Below are 17,283 nucleotides of genomic sequence, written 5' to 3'. Positions count from 1 at the left end.
TCTTGGTTGAGGAAAAAAAAACAACTTATATCTGATAAACAATACAGATCGAAGAAGAAAGTATTTAAAGAAAATGCAAATCTGTATGAACAAAAACAGAACTTTTACATTGTCCTGAATTATTTGACTGTGCCATTGCTTTAAACACAACACACACCACTGCTGTCTGACTATGGCACTGGAACAAGACAAGCTATTAAAATGACAACTTTGCAAAAAAAAAAAAGTACTCTCACTCTCTGAAAGTGGCCATAGCATATGTACAGTTGAATGAGAATGACCAGCTAGAAGGGAGAAGTGCGACCAGAAGTGCGACTCCTTCTCAATGGGTTACGTATTGGGTGGGCAGAACACCGGTACTAAGACCCTGTCCCTACAATGACTGGTCCAGGTTTCCATGATGATGACAAAAATAGTGTGGAGGAGGCCAAAACAACAATATTAAGAAATAGAGCAGTAGACGGTACACCGGTGTCAAAGCCCCATGCCCCCACCTGGGGCTGGCCTCTCAATGCCAGCAGCCACATTGAGTGACAAAGCAGGTCAGACACAAGAATGCACAAATATGTGAAAGGAGCGGTCTGCCAGGCAGCACCTGCTGCCCAAACCACACAACCATTCTAGGAAAGGGGAAATATACAGCTGCTACCAGTGTGGTTGCGTTGGTCATATTGCTTGCAACTGCCAAACTCCAGTATCTAAGTGTCAAAATACAGGAGACCCTGTTAAGCAGAAATGGTGACAGAAGAGAGGCGCTGTCATTGCAGGAGAGTGGAGGATGACGATCGGGAGACACTTGATGCTCAGAAGATCCAGCAGCCTCAGCAGCATGATGCAGTCATTCCAGGGTCCAAGCCTGGATGGGGGCTGAGCAGCCACCACAGACCAAGGTGCTGCACTCCCAGATGTCCAGCATTGTTGGGTAGAATGTAGTTGTATCCCCTAGAAAGGCAAAATGAATGTCAGAGATAGTTTGACCCTCCTATTCCAAAGATAGTTGGCAAGTACAAGTGAACTACCCACACACACCCACAATATGTTCCACCTGAAGCTACTGAAACAGAAATGGACCTTTAACACAGTGGCTGAGGGGAAAATATCTTGCCCCAAGGTACTTAGGTGTTGCTCCACAACTTTTCATTTGACAATTTTTTACTGTTGGTTGTTCACAAAACTCAGAGCCAGACATTGGCTTATATTGTCTTTCCCTCTATCTCTGTGTAAAGCTCTCACACATTAACTCTCAACTCTCAATTCTTCTTTCTCAGCCTCTCCTTTTACCACTCCTTTGCTTCCAGACACAATCCCAAACACACACGTTTGATCATTATCAGACGGTGTCATCAATTATTAGGTCTGGTTTATGAAATCCCTGTGCAACTTGCCACCAAACACTGGGTGTGTATTGCTATTCGCCATGGACACTGATCCCACATCCTTTTTTCCCTGTTGCTCCGTCTTGAAGGAAGGTTGCATCAGTTTACATCAGCAGCAAACACAGTGGCAGGCTGGACACCCCCACACCCCCAACCTCCAGCTGTGAGGGCAGTATAGACGTAACAAGAGTCAGTGAACAGGCTACATATCCCATAATGATTAATGTAGTTGTATTTTACACAATTTGGATGATGATGGCCTGTAAACTTGTATGTTAGGGACTCTAGCCTTTGAATGCCTAAGATTATCAAGAGAAGTAATGAACACACACACACACACACAAACACACACACACACACATACACACACACACACACATACACACATATACCTGTGTGTGAGTATGTGTCTATTTATATATCCATCTCTCTCTCTCTCTCTATATATATATATACATATATATATATATATATATATATATATATATATGTATATAGAGAGAGAGAGAGATAAATATAAAACAGACACAAACAAAACAACAGCTGCCCTGAGAGAGCCAGAAGAATACTGGAATTCCACAGGAGAACATACTGGAACATCAGCATTACCCCCCCCCCAAAAAAAAAAAATCTGAATGCAGACACTTTATATATGATTCTAATGATTTCACGAATCACTACCAGTAATATCAACAGTATTACATTCACACTGAGTAACATGTTTGGTAAACCCTAAGGATTTTAAACACATATTTCAATACAAGAAAGCAACCAGTACCAGTCCTTTCACCCAGTGCTGACAGTGTGTTTCACTGTCTTTAAACTAACTTTCTGAAAAATGGAGTGGTAAACAATTCCATAGACCATTTGCCTTCACTGTGTGGAAGAAAAAAAGTTTTGCTCAAGCTTGAAGATCAAAACTCAACATAGTAACCCTATGGAAAGAAAGCTATTGTGGGAGTTACTCATGCTACTTCATAGGTAATGGTGCAAAATTGTGAGTAACCTTAAAATATAAACCAATATGTTGTGACTTTTTTTCTCTCAAATGTCAAAATGTTTAGACTTTTGACAAAATGATGAGGATATTTTGACTCTTTATAAAGTCTGAAAGGTGGTTGCATTCATGGACTGGAAAAAATGATAATCTAAGGGCAGAGGATAAAAACATGCTCCAAAATAAGACAAAACGAAATAAGGACAAAATATACAATAGGGCAACAAAGCAAAAGATAGCAAGGAAAGCAGAATGTGATAAACAGGAAACTATTTTTCAAAAGAAATCAGGTTACACGTGGAGGAGATACAAAGTCTTAAAAAACAAAAAGCATAGAAAAGGCTATACAAAGTAATACTGAATCAACGCTAAACACAACAGTGGGATACATCCTAAAAAAGTTTAAAAAATGGAACAAACAGTCTTGAAACTCAATTTCATCTTCTTCAACTTCTTTATAATTTAACAGAAATATCTTGTGAATTACCAAACAGGATATAGCACTCCAATTTGTAAATGAAAATCTGTGAATTTTCATATTCCATATTCCTTTTTAGTTTGTTTTTTTTTTCCGTTCAGCGTATATTCATTCATAATCATAATGCATCAATGCATTTTGCAAATATACCTCAGTAGTATTTGTTGACACTTTTGATTTTGTTACTACTAATGATGCTAAGTATTCTGGTGTTATGATTGTACAAATTAATACAAGCAGGAAGGGTTTGTCACAAGAAAGGGCTTGTCAGCAATAAACCTGACTATGATATTGCTGGAACAGAAATGAACAGAGTGGGTTAAGGGGGGACTTCAGGAAAAAAAAAAAAAAAAAAAAAAAAAACACATTTTCATCCTCTACCAACTTCTCATCATAATTATGTCAATATCCCAACCAATGCAAACACGTCAGATTCTGACCGAAAGTAATACAGTAAAAGGCCATTAAAAATGAGACACCCCCCCCCAACTGCATCCAATAAAACTTTTGGCAAGGCTGTGCTGTTGTAATTGGCAGCCGGCTCGCCATGCTGATAGACTCCCCTCAGTCCTTCGGGTCAAGAGTAATTTACCGAGCTGCTAAACGGCACCAGTTTTCTCTTTTCTGTCCTTTCTATCCAATCCAACCACCCGCCTTTTCCCGCCTTTCCCCTCCCGCTTACCCCCACCCTTAGTATCCATATTGGAATTCCCATCCAAGCAGTATTACAAGCTGAGATGATGGCTTAATCCCTTGTTAATTAGGGACAACATCTCCAGCAGCTGAGGCTAGAGCAGAGAGTGGCACAGACTCCTGAGACATGAGGGTTCTGGCCAAGCTTGCTCCCCAGTCAGGAGAGCCTGGCTCAAGTTCAGAGAGCTGGGGAGGGACTGGAGGTGAAGGAGGGGCGGTAATGGGGCTGCTTGAATGTTGTGCTGGATGTAGATCTAAAGGGGCTGCTGTATAATCCCCCAATGATACCCCTCCAGGCTAATAGAGCCCGGACAACTGGGCAACTGGATGCTCTTGTTGGCTCTGCACTGACTCGTTCCACTGATCTTCAGCTGGGTCACAAGTAGAGTGCCTTTGTTGGCTCCATACAGAGGAGTTTTTTTTTGGTGCTGGTGCATTGGATTTGGCTGGCTTTAACTAAACAAATGGCTTTTCATACAGATTTGCAATATATTCACCATAATTGGTTCAACATCATTTATCAAGGTGGCTGTTAGTATATATACATTTTTATTAATATTTACCCATGAACTCATCTAATTTTTGATGATGATAAATCATAACCCCCTTGATGTACAACAACTCAAGAACCCTACAAAGAAAACAAAAAACATTTAATCACATCTGTACATTGTGTTTTTTGCTCAAAATCAACATGTTTAAATCCCTCAAGAGGACTTGTAGGTAAATGAAGATTGTGGCATGGAATGAGGGATAAAAAGATGGTTTAATAACCAATCTTATCACATTTCCTTTCTTTTCCTTTACATTTTCTTTGTATGGCAACAAAGGTCCACTTATTTAGGCCCAGAATTTCAAAGGCTTAGTGTTACAGTGTAGTCTTAGAGCGCATTATAAATTCAGTCCGTTTCTCATCCCCCCCCCCCCCCCCCCACCATCCCCCCCAGATGGCCCGGACTCCTAGGGAGCTCCAAACACTAGGTAATTATCCAGCACCATATCGCCTACTGCTTCACTACCTGTGTGTCCAGCACCACTGGAGTGAGCAATGCATGGAAGGGATGGGGGCTAAGAGATGGGTGGAAATGGAGGGGGATCAAGGGAGAATGTTGCATTTGTGAGCCTACATGAATATATGTTGGTTAATGGAGGTAAGAGAACAGGAAAATGTATAAATGGTGCAAGGGATACTTAACAAAGACAAGTTTAATTTCATGGAGGAGTTCACCAAAAGTTGGGAATTGAGTATGTACCAAGTATCATATATATCCCATATTCAAATATGAGTGCAGATGTAACATGGAAATCAATATCATTGATACATTTTTAAAAAGGGGTCACTTCGTAGTAAAATAGACTGAACATGTGACCTATTCTTAATCGGTAAAAGTACCATTATAACCAGACAAAGCAGGTTCTCAATTATTTGATTTCAGCTGCAATAGCTTATGTCGAAATGTGTCTTGTATCAGTGATAGACATGTAATTGGTTCTGAGGGAATTATTGTTTCAGGTTGTTATGTGAACATGTTATGTGAGTGTAATGTGAACATGATGATGGTACTACTACTATTACTAGTACTCATCATTATGATAATTGATAATAATAACAATAATAGTAATAACAATAATAATAATAATACTAATAATGATAATAATTTTCTATAGTGCTTCCCAACAGAGTGGCTCACAAACAATAAAAACTAGATTAGGATATAGGGAAACAAACAACTATTAATTCAGTCATCGTGTTTTCTGACTACCCTTTTGTCAAGGATGTGGTGGGGCTTCAGGTTTCAAATTTCCATACATCGTGTTTTTGGAGTGTGTGGGGAAACTAGTAAATCCGAAGAAAACACAGAGAGAAAATGTGGAGAGATCTTTCAATCTGAAGAATTGAAAGAAGGACCTTCTTGCTGAGAGGCACAACTGCCTACAAATGTTCCTACGTGTTGCTGATTAAAGGAAAAAAATCTTTCCTTTATGACAACAACTTTGGTCCTTCTATGATGAGCAAGGCTTACGCCGTACAATTTTCTGGTTGCTGACTTAAGGAAGTCCTGAGGAAATTGTCAAGAAATCTCAAGAATCGTGGGGCAGTGGAGCAGAGTGGAGCATGCTCTGATCATCAGTCAAAAATGTGAGCTGCTAGTCTTTAATCTTAGTGCAATCAGAGCTCAGTCTTTTCTTAGTCTTAGTGCTCATGGCAATATCAAATCTGTTCGATATTCTCGCAAGTTTAGCATTACGACAATGTTAAGACTTGCGACAATGCAAAAAAAAAAAAAAAAGGGAAAGGGAAGACAGACAATGGCCAAAGTAGTACTAGAGGATGAGACGGTATTTTTTCAGTATGGATGAATGGGAATTGCCAAGGATGTCCGGATCAAAATGGAGCATCCAGAAAGAGGACTGAATAGTGGAGCTATAGGCAGAACAGCCCAGATTGTGCAATGTTAACACTCCAACATATCATGACCGAATGGAGGTAGGCCAGTGATAATAATAATAATAGTAATAATTGTCAATAATTAATTTCAATGGACACAAAAATCACATCATGTATATATATTTGTGCTTTATAGTTGCACATAGATTTGCTTTTGGAATTAGTTTAGATAATTAATATTCTTAAAACTAGTTTATCTGTTCACCACATTGGATCCTGGTAAACCTATATCGTGTTATGATCCAGTGTCATGAAAACACTATGACACTTTTCTTTCTCCTGTATATCTTTGCACTTGTTTGTAATATTTGATTTTATATATATATATACATTTCTATTCATTTATTTTTGTTTTTTTATCTATTAATTTTTTTCCGGAATTCCAGATACTAAACGTATCTTATTGGTAGCATCACAAGATATTTACTTGTGGGATCTGTTAATTCTGCATGAACCATGAGTGTTGGGCAGCCACTGACTGCCCAGGGAGAAGTTGGAGGTTCAATGTCTTGTTGAACATCTCTTCAACAAACTAGAAAGAGCTCTGGAATCAACCCAGGAATGCCCACTTCCCACATGACCACTCTTACCTCTTGAGCCTCTCCACACTAAAACCATTAAATAATAAGGAACCAGCATATAAATAAATACTCATAATATGTGGTTTTATTAAGTGTAATACCCGGTCGTGGCAGTCTATATTTTTATATATTTCTGGCAAGCATTCAATTTAATCAATTCAGACTAGAAGCTTTTTTTAAGGCCTTTTTTTTCAGAAGAAAGTAGTCAAACTGATAAGTGTCAGTTGTAAATGACAGTCTTCTTCTTATCTTTGCTATGGTATTGCTTGCGCATTGCATATACAGTAAATGTACAGACATATAGATTGACCATTATCCTGACAAACCTTTTCAGTATACCTTAATATGGATTATTTAACACAGACAACATGTACCCAGCAACGATATAGTTTCACTATAATCCCTCTCATCAAACATGCATTTTGATTCAAGTGTTCTCAGATCAAGGCTAAGGTTCTGGTGTAGCAGCCCAGTAGAGTGGAGCACATACTGCCATTTTGAGGCTTTGTGGGGAGGGATACTAAGATTTTTCCTCTTTCAAAGTTGTTCTGATATAAGTTGTGGACAAAGCATAGCCGGGATAAAGTGGTAGTTTTTGTATATGCGTTTTTAAATGGCACTGATTTAATTTTTGGCAGGTAATTTACTGTACAATTCTTGGTCAGTACAAACCACACCAGGAAAATGATTAGATTGTGAGTGGGAAGCAAAGAAAAGAAATCTGCCCTTGTGACTCACCCTGTTAAATGTCTTTATGAGGAGTCAGGGACTGATCACACTGCTGAGTGACCTGCCAAGGTCACAGAGAAAGGGCCGCCATGGTAATTAGTATGCTCTTTGGTGTAGCAAGACTGCATTTGGCTTCAGTGACATTAGTATGCTTCACTGTGGGACCACAGGGTTATGCTAAACTGCGCTGGCCATTAGTATGCTCCCTTCTCAGCAGACATGTTCTGCCGTACTGTTTATTATTAGTCCCATCCATCCAGTGATGTCAGTTAACTTGGCATCATTAAGTGAACTGTCCTAGTTCCAAAATCCAGTAAAGATGTCGGTACCATGTTGTTATGAAATAAAAAATCTAGCCAATATCAGCCAAGTCTTCCTGCTTATTTCAGGAAGAGGTGTTATTGAAATCAAGAATCTTTTTTACAACCGGCATGTACTAAACTGCAAGTTACAATACAACACATTCACATGAAATAAAAATACAAAATACTTCATGAAAAAAGCATGAACTTTTATTTCAAGACAATTTGCAATCCGATTCCATTAAATACATCACTGTGCATAACTGTAATTGTAAGTCAGTTTTTCACAAAGAACCAAGTATCAAAAACATGTATTGTGGAAGCCAGCTCTATACTGATGATTTTGCTGAGAAATAAAATTTCCATCTAAAGTTTTTTGATCATATCACCTACGCATCTAAGATAGGCCTTAACCTTTTTTTTTCTCTTTGCTTTGGACTGCTACTTTTTTATAATGATGCAATGTATGTCTGAAAGGTATTCAACCAGCAGAGACATTTTTCACAAAACCACCAGAATATTGTATTATATGTATTGTAACTGTTTTAAGAAGAGGATTTGCATAACATCTGCGATGTATAAATACATGATGATATACTCCAATAACTATCCTATTATTCGTTATTTTTATTTGTTTTTTTTTAATGAGCAGCACTTTTGTAAATTTCTATGACACATCGATCTATGACATAGGTGAAAATGTCCTATCATTTTAAAATCAGCAGTGAGGGAAGAGTACATTTTGTACTTAGTAAATTATTACTTAGGTAGATATTGTTTTTAGGACTTGGTAGACTTAAATGTGGAGGTATAAGTAATTGTGCTTAATTGTAGCTTGAATATATTTATAAAAAAATGTTTCCAAAGTGATTCTAATGTCGCTTCTTGTGCTCACCCACTTGTTAGCTGCAACATTTGTTATTTTACCTTTGAAAACTAATAAAATGCTGAAAGATCTATACCTCAGTGTGTATAACAGGCTGCTTACAAATGAAATCACAACAGGTTTAACATGGAGTGATTGAGGTAGTTTGAGATGTGTGTGTGTGTGTGTGTGTGGGGGGGGGTGACATAACATGTCATTCACCCTAAGGAATGAAATTAACACCTTTCTGACGAATTGCTTCCGAATTTCTCCCTGTACATTGTACATATTGCAATGTAGATGTACAGACCCATGCCTTTCCTATGCAGGGCATAGTTGGACTAGTTTCTCAAACCATTAATATGCATCACGTCAGCAGGCCGGCACCGTAATCAGCTTTGCCAACCATTGTTCTGCCACAATCAAATTAGCCCTCCTGATGAGGCCTGAGCTCTGTGACCTCCACGGGCCCAGTGGCTTCCAAGCCCCAGAAATGACAAAGTAGATCTGAGAGCTTGGGTCTTCAGGGATGGTGGGGGCTCACATACTGATTTTTGATTATGTTGGCTCTCCTTTTTATTTATGTATTTACTTGCTGGAAATAATTGAGATGAGATGTTGTTGTGATACATTAAAAACATGCCCCCAGCAAGTGACATCTAAAGTTACTGTTGATGTCTAGTGAAGACAGACTTTCATGAAGTGTTTGTATATATTTTTAATCCCAGCAAACAGGGTATATATGGCAGTTCAACATTGATAGTCAGCTCATCTGTCTCAGATCCCTCCAGACCATCCCTCCCTTCACTCCCCCCTTTCCTCCCTTCACCTCTCATCCACATTTTTCTGATTTAGTGTGATCAGATGTGAGAGACGACACCTGCTGCTATTGTGAATGCAGCGTGGGCTTCACATAATAGCAGCTCACACTGCTTATAGTCCTCCTCTGCTGGGGGGACCATGAATCAGGTGACAACTGGTTAAAAAAATGGTGGCAAATTAGATATGCAGCATATTTACAGCCTCGATATATGCTGATGAAAATAGTCCTTGATTCATGTATTCTATTCTCTTTCACTGAAAATGTCTACCTCAGTGCCCTCATCCATAGATTTGTGGTTCAGGGAAAATGAGCATAATGTTAATCATATACCACAAGACACAATCTCCATGTCTAAAACAAAAGAAAATCCATGGGACGATTGGGAATGGCGTGTCAAGCAGAGGCTTCAAAGCTCATGTGTGGAGCAAAGTGAGACCTGCTTGGGTGTGATTGGGAGGAACCGGAGTGCTGTTCTGCTACTGGACTCGTGGGCTCATTATAGACTGTTCATAAGAATCAGAATGAACTCTGTGATGGAGGTGTAAAAGTGGACTGTTATCATTTTTGGCAAGTTAAACTTCTTTAACTGCCTCAGGAAGAACATGCTCTGCTGTGTTTCTTTGTGATGGAGTTGATGTTCAGCTCCCATTTGAGGTCTTGGGAGATGTTCCCAGGAAGCGACTCCACGGTGCCAGCTAGGGAGTCCTTCAGGATCCTGGGGGAGGGTGGGGCTCTGGAACTCCACCACCATCTCCGCAGTTTTCAGAGCACTCAGCTCTAAGTTGTTCGGACTGCACCAGGTCACTAGGTGGTTAATAGTGAATGCCTGAAAGCGGACTCATCCCCAACAGAGATGAGTCCAATGAAGGTGGGGTTTTGCGAACTTCAGGAGCTTCACAGACTGGTGACTGGAGGTGCAGCTGTTGGTGTAGGTGGTGAAGAGCAGAGGGTAAAAAGCACAGCCTTGGTGGGATCTGATGCTGATGGTCCCGGAGTCAGAGACATGTCTTCCCAGCTTCAGTTACTGCATCCTGGCAGACAGGAAGTCTGTCATCCACCTGCAGGTGGAGTCTGGCACATTCAGCTGGGAGAGCTAGTCCTGTAAAAGAGCCAGGATAATTTTGTTAAAAGCAGAGTTGAAATTCACAAACTGGATCCTAGCGTAGGTTCCTGCTGTGTCCAGGTGATGTAGGATGTAGTGGAGGTATCAGGATCTCCTCTCGGCAGCCGAGAGGAGACACGGCTGGGCTCAATTTGTAATCGGCGCCAGCTGCAGCAGTGGTCGCTAATTAAGAGCCCTATAAAGGGCAGCGGCACGCTCTGCCTGGCGCTGGGGGATTGTCCCTGACCACTGCGGATCCCTGTCATGACTGGTAGCCTAGCCTAGCCTAGCCTAGCCTAGCCTAGCCTAGCCTAGCCTAGCCTAGCCTGCCATGACCGGACCCCTACCCTGCCTTGACCCCGCCCGGGGCCTGTCCTGGTGAGACCCTGCCCTCTGCGACTCTGTCCCGGGGCCAGGGAAACACCCCGACCTGCCTCTCTACCCAAAAAAGGGCTTCAATCCTGATTCCTGCCTCGAAGGTGCGGTTCCTTGCCCGAGTCCGCCCCCGTGACAGAATCCGCCGGCCACCATGGACTCTGGGAGCCACACCCACCCAGGCCAGCTCCGTGGGGCGCCAGGAGGCGCCCATTGAGGGGGGGGTTACTGTCAGGATCTCCTCTCTGCAGCCGAGAGGAGACACGGCTGGGCTCAATTCGTAATTGGCGCCAGCTGAAGCAGCGGCTGCTAATTAAGAGCCCTATAAAGGGCAGCGGCACACTCTGCCTGGCGCTGGGGGATTGTCCCTGACCACTGCGGATCCCTGTCCTGCCTTGACCCAGCCCGGGGCCCGTCCTGGTGAGACCCAGCCCTGTGCGACTCTGTCCCGGGGCCAGGGAATCACCCTACCTGCCTGTCAACCCAAATAAAGCACTTCAACCCTGATTCTTGCCTCGAAGGTGTGGTTCCCTGCCTGAGTCCGCCCCCGTGACTGGAGGGCCAGGTTTATTGTGTTGTCTACAGACCTGTTGACTATATAGGCCAATTGCAGGGGGTCCAGGGGTAGGTCTACAATGGATTTGAGTTGGGACAACACAAGGGGCTCAAATGACCTCCGCTGCCCTGACCACAGAGGTCAGGGCAACGAGTCTGTAGTCACGGAGTTCTGTGGTCCTTGTTTTTTTGGGGAACTCGGATAATGATGCGGGCCTCGAAGCAGGCTGGTATGTCTCCAGTGAGGTAACAAACAATTTATAAACACAGATTTGTGCAAATATGCACTTGATGCCAAGAAATTCTAAGCCACAGTTTGACTTTGTAATCTTGTCAGACTTGCACAAGCATGTTCTGGAGGTTTGGGTGAGGCAGAACTTTTAACTGATCACCACTTGATGGGGAGCTGGCTCAGATGGTGGGGGAGGAGTCAGACTTAGCAGACCCAGATGTATTGTGAAGGTCTGTTTTGAATGCTTGGCAGAGTCCCCTGTCAGAAAGAGTTTCAACTCTCACATCCGGCAGAACCTTTATGCCGCAGAGGAGGCAGGGGACATCAAAACTGAGTGGGCCAGGACACAGAAGTGGTCTTAATGTTGTTGCACCTATCAGGGCAGTAACCTGTCAGGGCGGTAATCTGCCAGGAAGGCTATTGAGGCAACTGACAGTTATAGGAAAGGCCAAGTGGCATGTGGCTTTGGTGGTTGCTGAGGCAAAGTCTTGAGCATTTTGGGAGGCCATGGAGACTTCTGGAGGGTTTTGATGAGACTCTGGTCCACCATCTGGCAGCTCAGAAGGGGGAAGCAGTACACGATCAACACGCTATAGCGTGGGGATGACGATCCCAATGACATGCCTTCCAATGGGGAGGCAAAGCTGGTGGACTTTGGGGGGAGCCCACTTATTTCTGGTGTTGAAGTTGCCAAGGTAGTCAAAAAACTCTTTGGTAGCAGAGCCCCGGGGGAGTAGATGAGGTCCGCCTTCGGTTGCTTAAGCCATTGAATGTTATGGGGCTGTCCTGGCTGACACACCTCTGGATTATACAGTGGGACAAAAAGTATTTAGTCAGCCACCAATTGTGTAATTCAGGGGTGTCAAACTCAAGGCCCGCGGGCCAGATCAGGTCAGCGAATGGGTTTGATATGGATTGCAAAGCTAAAAGATACCGGGTTTCAGGGGTGAAATGAACAATAGTCACATTGGAAGTTACAGTGGAAACATCATGCTTTGGGGCTGTTTTTTGGCAAAGGGACCAGGACGACTGATCCGTGTAAAGGAAAGAATGAATGAGGCCATGTATCGTCAGATTTTGAGTGTCTCAAGATCTCAACTCCATAGAAAATCTTTGGAGGGAATTGAAAATCCGTGTTGCCCGGCAACAGCCCCAAAACATCACTGCTCTAGAGGAGATCTGCATGTGTGAAAACTTTATAAACTTAAAGATCCTTTTTTCTATACCCCATTAGTTTATATTAGTATTTATCCATTCATCCATTCATTGTCTACCGCTTATCCTGCACTCAGGGTCACAGGAGATGCTGGAGCCTATCCCTGCTGTCATGAGGTGAAAGTTGGGGTTTACCCATGACTGGTCGCCAGTCAATCGTGGGGCCACATAGACAGACAGAAAACCATTCTCAGGAATATATGTCCTTGTAGTTTTCCTTATGTTCAGTCTGTGATGGTTTTCCATTTTTTATAAGCTCAAGTTTTTATCTCATTGGGACCCTTTGATTTGTGTGTGTTTCATCATATAACACCCTAGGTAGGCAAGGTAGGTTGTCCTCACTCATCTTCTCTGGCTCAGCAAACTGCTTACTTGATCCTCCTGCAAGTGTTCAGGAACTCACCCTGTGGCTGTCCTCTGCTGGTCTACTTGTCTCCCTGGTCTTGGCGTTGTTGGTGAGATGTTTTTCCCAGTATCAAATCACCAGCGAATAATTTCCAACACAACTGACTGTATTGCAGTTAAGTTTCTCCTTAGTGACTAATTCTCATGAGGCACTATGTGAGCTGGCAGCTAATATTTGCTTTACTATCACGATTATCACGCGTCACGATTACTCTACGCCTGTAATCTCAAAATTCACAATTAACTTATTGCCAGACAGAAAATGGTCACTCACCACTCCCTTGATTCAGCAAATGGCAATCATGACTTTCCTAGTCTTTTAACAACTTCTGAACCATTTTTGCTGAGGCAATCTGTCTAAGCATGCAGTATGTCTGCCTGGTCTCCCATCTTTTCTCAAACTCTATCAAACTCATTCAGGTAGAGTCATAATGTATCGTGTTCTCATCCAGTTAACACTACGATCACCACCTGAGAATCTTGGGCTGCACATGCTTTTTGCAAGTTTTTTTGAAGCCTCTGACAGGATCACAATATGTAGATGCAAAGATGTTGTAGAGATGTATGCTTGAAACTTGTGTTGCTTGCGCAGTTTAGCTGCCATTATTTTGTAGTATGCAGTAGGCCAGCCCAAGCTCAGGTTCGTGGCTTGGGCTGCATTCTTGTAACTCTGGCACAACAATTTCTTTTGGGATAAATAAAGTTGTTCTTTTTCTTATTCCCCTGAGCAGAGCGGGCAAGAAGGTGTATCTGCTTTGCTCCACATCTGGGGAGTGTGTCATACATGGATGCAATAAACAATTTGATGCGCTGCAGCTCTGCTTACCAGATGGTTCATTGTGCCTGCCAATCTCATCCATATCCCCCATTGTTTCCTCCACTGTTGTTCTGATCTCCTACTGGACAGATGCATTCTGTCTTTGCCTTGAGCCTAGCTGTATCTAGGTAATATAAACTCCCCAAGTCTACACTTCCTGCGGCAGGCAGGCAGGCAGGCAGGCAGGCAGGCAGGCAGGCAGGCAGGCAGGCAGGCAGGCAGGCAGGCAGGCAGGCAGGCAGGCAGGCAGGCAGGCAGGCAGGCAGGCAGGCAGGCAGGCAGGCAGGCAGGCAGGCAGGCAGGCAGGCAGGCAGGCAGGCAGGCAGGCAGGCAGGCAGGCAGGCAGGCAGGCAGGCAGGCAGGCAGGCAGGCAGGCAGGCAGGCAATCCTTCAGCCCATGCCGCTGCTCTTTATGGGGCCGGGTAATTAGCGGCAGCTGGTGCAGATTGCCAATTTGATCCAGCCGTGTCAGACCCTGACACTTAAAGAGTGAGAAGATGCCTGAAGAATGGAGATGAAGTGTGATGAGTGTGATGAGTCCATTTTTAAGAATAAGGGGATCTGCAGAATTTTGGCAACTACAAAGGAATAAAGTTGATGAGCCATACAATAAAGTTATGGGAAAGAGCAGTTGAAACTACACTGAGAGCAGAAGTCAGGATTTGTGAACAGCACTATGGCTTCATGCCTAGAAAGAGTACTGTAGATGCAGCATTAGCTTTGAGAATACTAATAGAGAAGTACAGAGAAAGCAAAGGGGAACTGCATTGTGTTTTTGTAGACCTGGAAAAAGCATAGGACAGGGTGCCAAGAGAGGAACTCTGATATTGTATGAGGAAGTCTGGAGTGGCCGAGAAGTATGTTAGACTGGTGCAGGATATGTATGCTGGATGTTAGACAGTGGTGCGGTGTGCTGTAGGGGTAACAGAGAAGTTCAAGGGGGAGGTTGGACTCCACCAGGGATCAGCTCTGAGCCTCTTCTTGTTTGCAGTGGTGATAGACAGGCTGACAGATGAGGTTAGACAGGAATCTCCATGGACCATGATGTTTGCAGATGACATTGTGAACTGTGGTGAGAACAGGGAACAGATTGAGGAAAATCTAGAGGTGCAGGTATGCGCTGGAAAGGAGGGGAAAGAAGGTTGATCACAGCAAGACAGAGTGTATGTGTGTGAATAAGAGGAACCTAGGTGGAACGGTGAGACTACAGGGAGTGGAGATCAAGAAATTGGAGGATTTCAGGTTTTTGTGGTCAACTCTCCAGAGCAACAGAGATTGTGGAAAAGAGTTGAAGAGACGGGTTCAAGCAGGTTGGGATGGTGGAGAAAAGTGTCAGGGGTACAATGCCATCGAAGACTCAGAAGAAGATCAGCCAGAATGAAAGGAAAGGTGTACGAAACAGTGGTGACACCAGCGATGCTGTATGGTTTAGAAATGGTTACAATGATGAAAAGACAGAAGGCAGAGCTAGAGGTCGCAGAGTTTAAGAATTTAAGGTTCTCTTTGGGAGTGACCAGGATGGATAGGATCAGGAATGAGTCTATCAGAGGAACAACAAGTTAGATGTTTCGGAGAGAAGGTCAGAGAAGCCAGACTGATATGGTTTGGTCATGCACAGAGGAGGGATAGTTAATATATTTGTAGACAGATGCTGCAATTAGAGCTGCCAGGCAGGGAGTCTCGAGGAAGACCAAAGAGAACATTTATGTACGTAGTGAGAGAGGATATGAAGGTAGAGAGAGGAGCATACCAAAAATAGCATTAGATGGAGAAGGTTGATTCGCTGAGGCGTCCCCTGAAAGGAAAAGCCAAAAGGAGAAGAAGGAGGAGACTTGATATTGAAGGGCTTCTGTTGTCTGGGAGACCATTAAATTCCTGCATGACGCTGTTGAAAGGGAACTGCAGGACGACTCCCCCGCACCTTTTCGGCCTCAGGAGTTTCCAGAGAAAGACTGCATATATACCGTATTTTCCACACTCTAAGTTGCACCAGATTATAAGGCGCACCTTCAATGAATGGCCTATTTTAAAAATGTTTTCATAAATAAGGTGCACCGTATTATAAGGTGCATACAATAGAAGCTACAGTAGTGGCTTGGGTTGCGTTATGCATCCACTAAATGGAGCTGCGCTTAAGGGAATGTCAAGAAAACAGTCAGATAAGTCAGTCAAACTATTAATAGAATACGAACCAACGTTCTGACAACTCTGTTCACTCAAAAAACAAGTAAGTGCATTCACAATAGGTATTGTACGTACCGGTAACTCTTATCGGTATTTGAGCCGCCTTGGTTCAAACAATGTATTTCCAATTCTATTGGTTACATTTCATAAAACTGAAGTAAATTCATTGATGTTCATTTCGCTAGCCAGCGCTGTTGCTTTCAGTCTAATGACTGTTAGACTGTAGAGTGACTGTAGAGACAATTCTACCTGCTGTTCTCTATTAAACAACCCCCTGTTCAAGTTTGCCCTTTAACTGTAGTTTCCCTCGGAAACTCTGTTTGGTCTTCTGTACTTGGCGCAGGTCATCTCATTGCTTCCTTCTCTACCTTCACTTCCGCACCATTGATTCATTAATGTTGAATTCTCTTGCTGCTGCTCTAGTCCCACGTTCTACTGCGTGACTGATGGCCTTATGTTTAAACTCTGCTTTGTAAGCGTCTCTCATGAAAGGTGCAATTTTGGGGTCTTTATACACACACAACTGGTGTGGGACTGGAATTCCCCTTTACCATTTTTAATCGGTGCCACTTCGGCGATGCACACACACACACATAAATGGATATGAAAATGCACGCTTCGTGCAGTCATATATCCCAGCAGGCACTGCACGTTACTTCTTCTACGGGAGAAAATGGAGTTGGCGACTGCTTCCCGTAGTTGTGAGACCTCTTGCAGCTCAGTATTGATCACTATAGAGACGCATCAGATTATAAAGCGCACTGTCCATTTTTGAGAACATTAAAGGCTTTTAGGTGCCCCTTATAGTGCCCCCAGATAATAAGAACGCAACACGAGTATGATTAAAAAGACACATTTATCACATGGTGCAGATGCAAGCCAGGACCAGGTTCTGTGCTGTGTCACTTAAAAAAAAAAACAACAAAAAAAAAGCATCCTACTAATTTGTAAAATCTTTCTGGAACTGTGAGTCATTGGGAAAATCAATCAACTCAGAGCCACACCCTCTCAAATGCGTCTCTCTTCTTAGTATCAGATGAATAAGACAAGACACGCACTTTTTCCAAAAGTCCAGCTGACCTGCAGTTTGAATACAGATCACTGA

The sequence above is a fragment of the Fistularia commersonii genome, chromosome 2 (assembly GCF_037954325.1).
Source record: "Fistularia commersonii isolate RoL2024-O1a breed Wild chromosome 2, RoL_Fcom_v1.0, whole genome shotgun sequence".
NCBI classification, from domain to species: domain Eukaryota; kingdom Metazoa; phylum Chordata; class Actinopteri; order Syngnathiformes; family Fistulariidae; genus Fistularia; species Fistularia commersonii.
Note: the sequence above shows the minus strand (reverse complement) of the source record.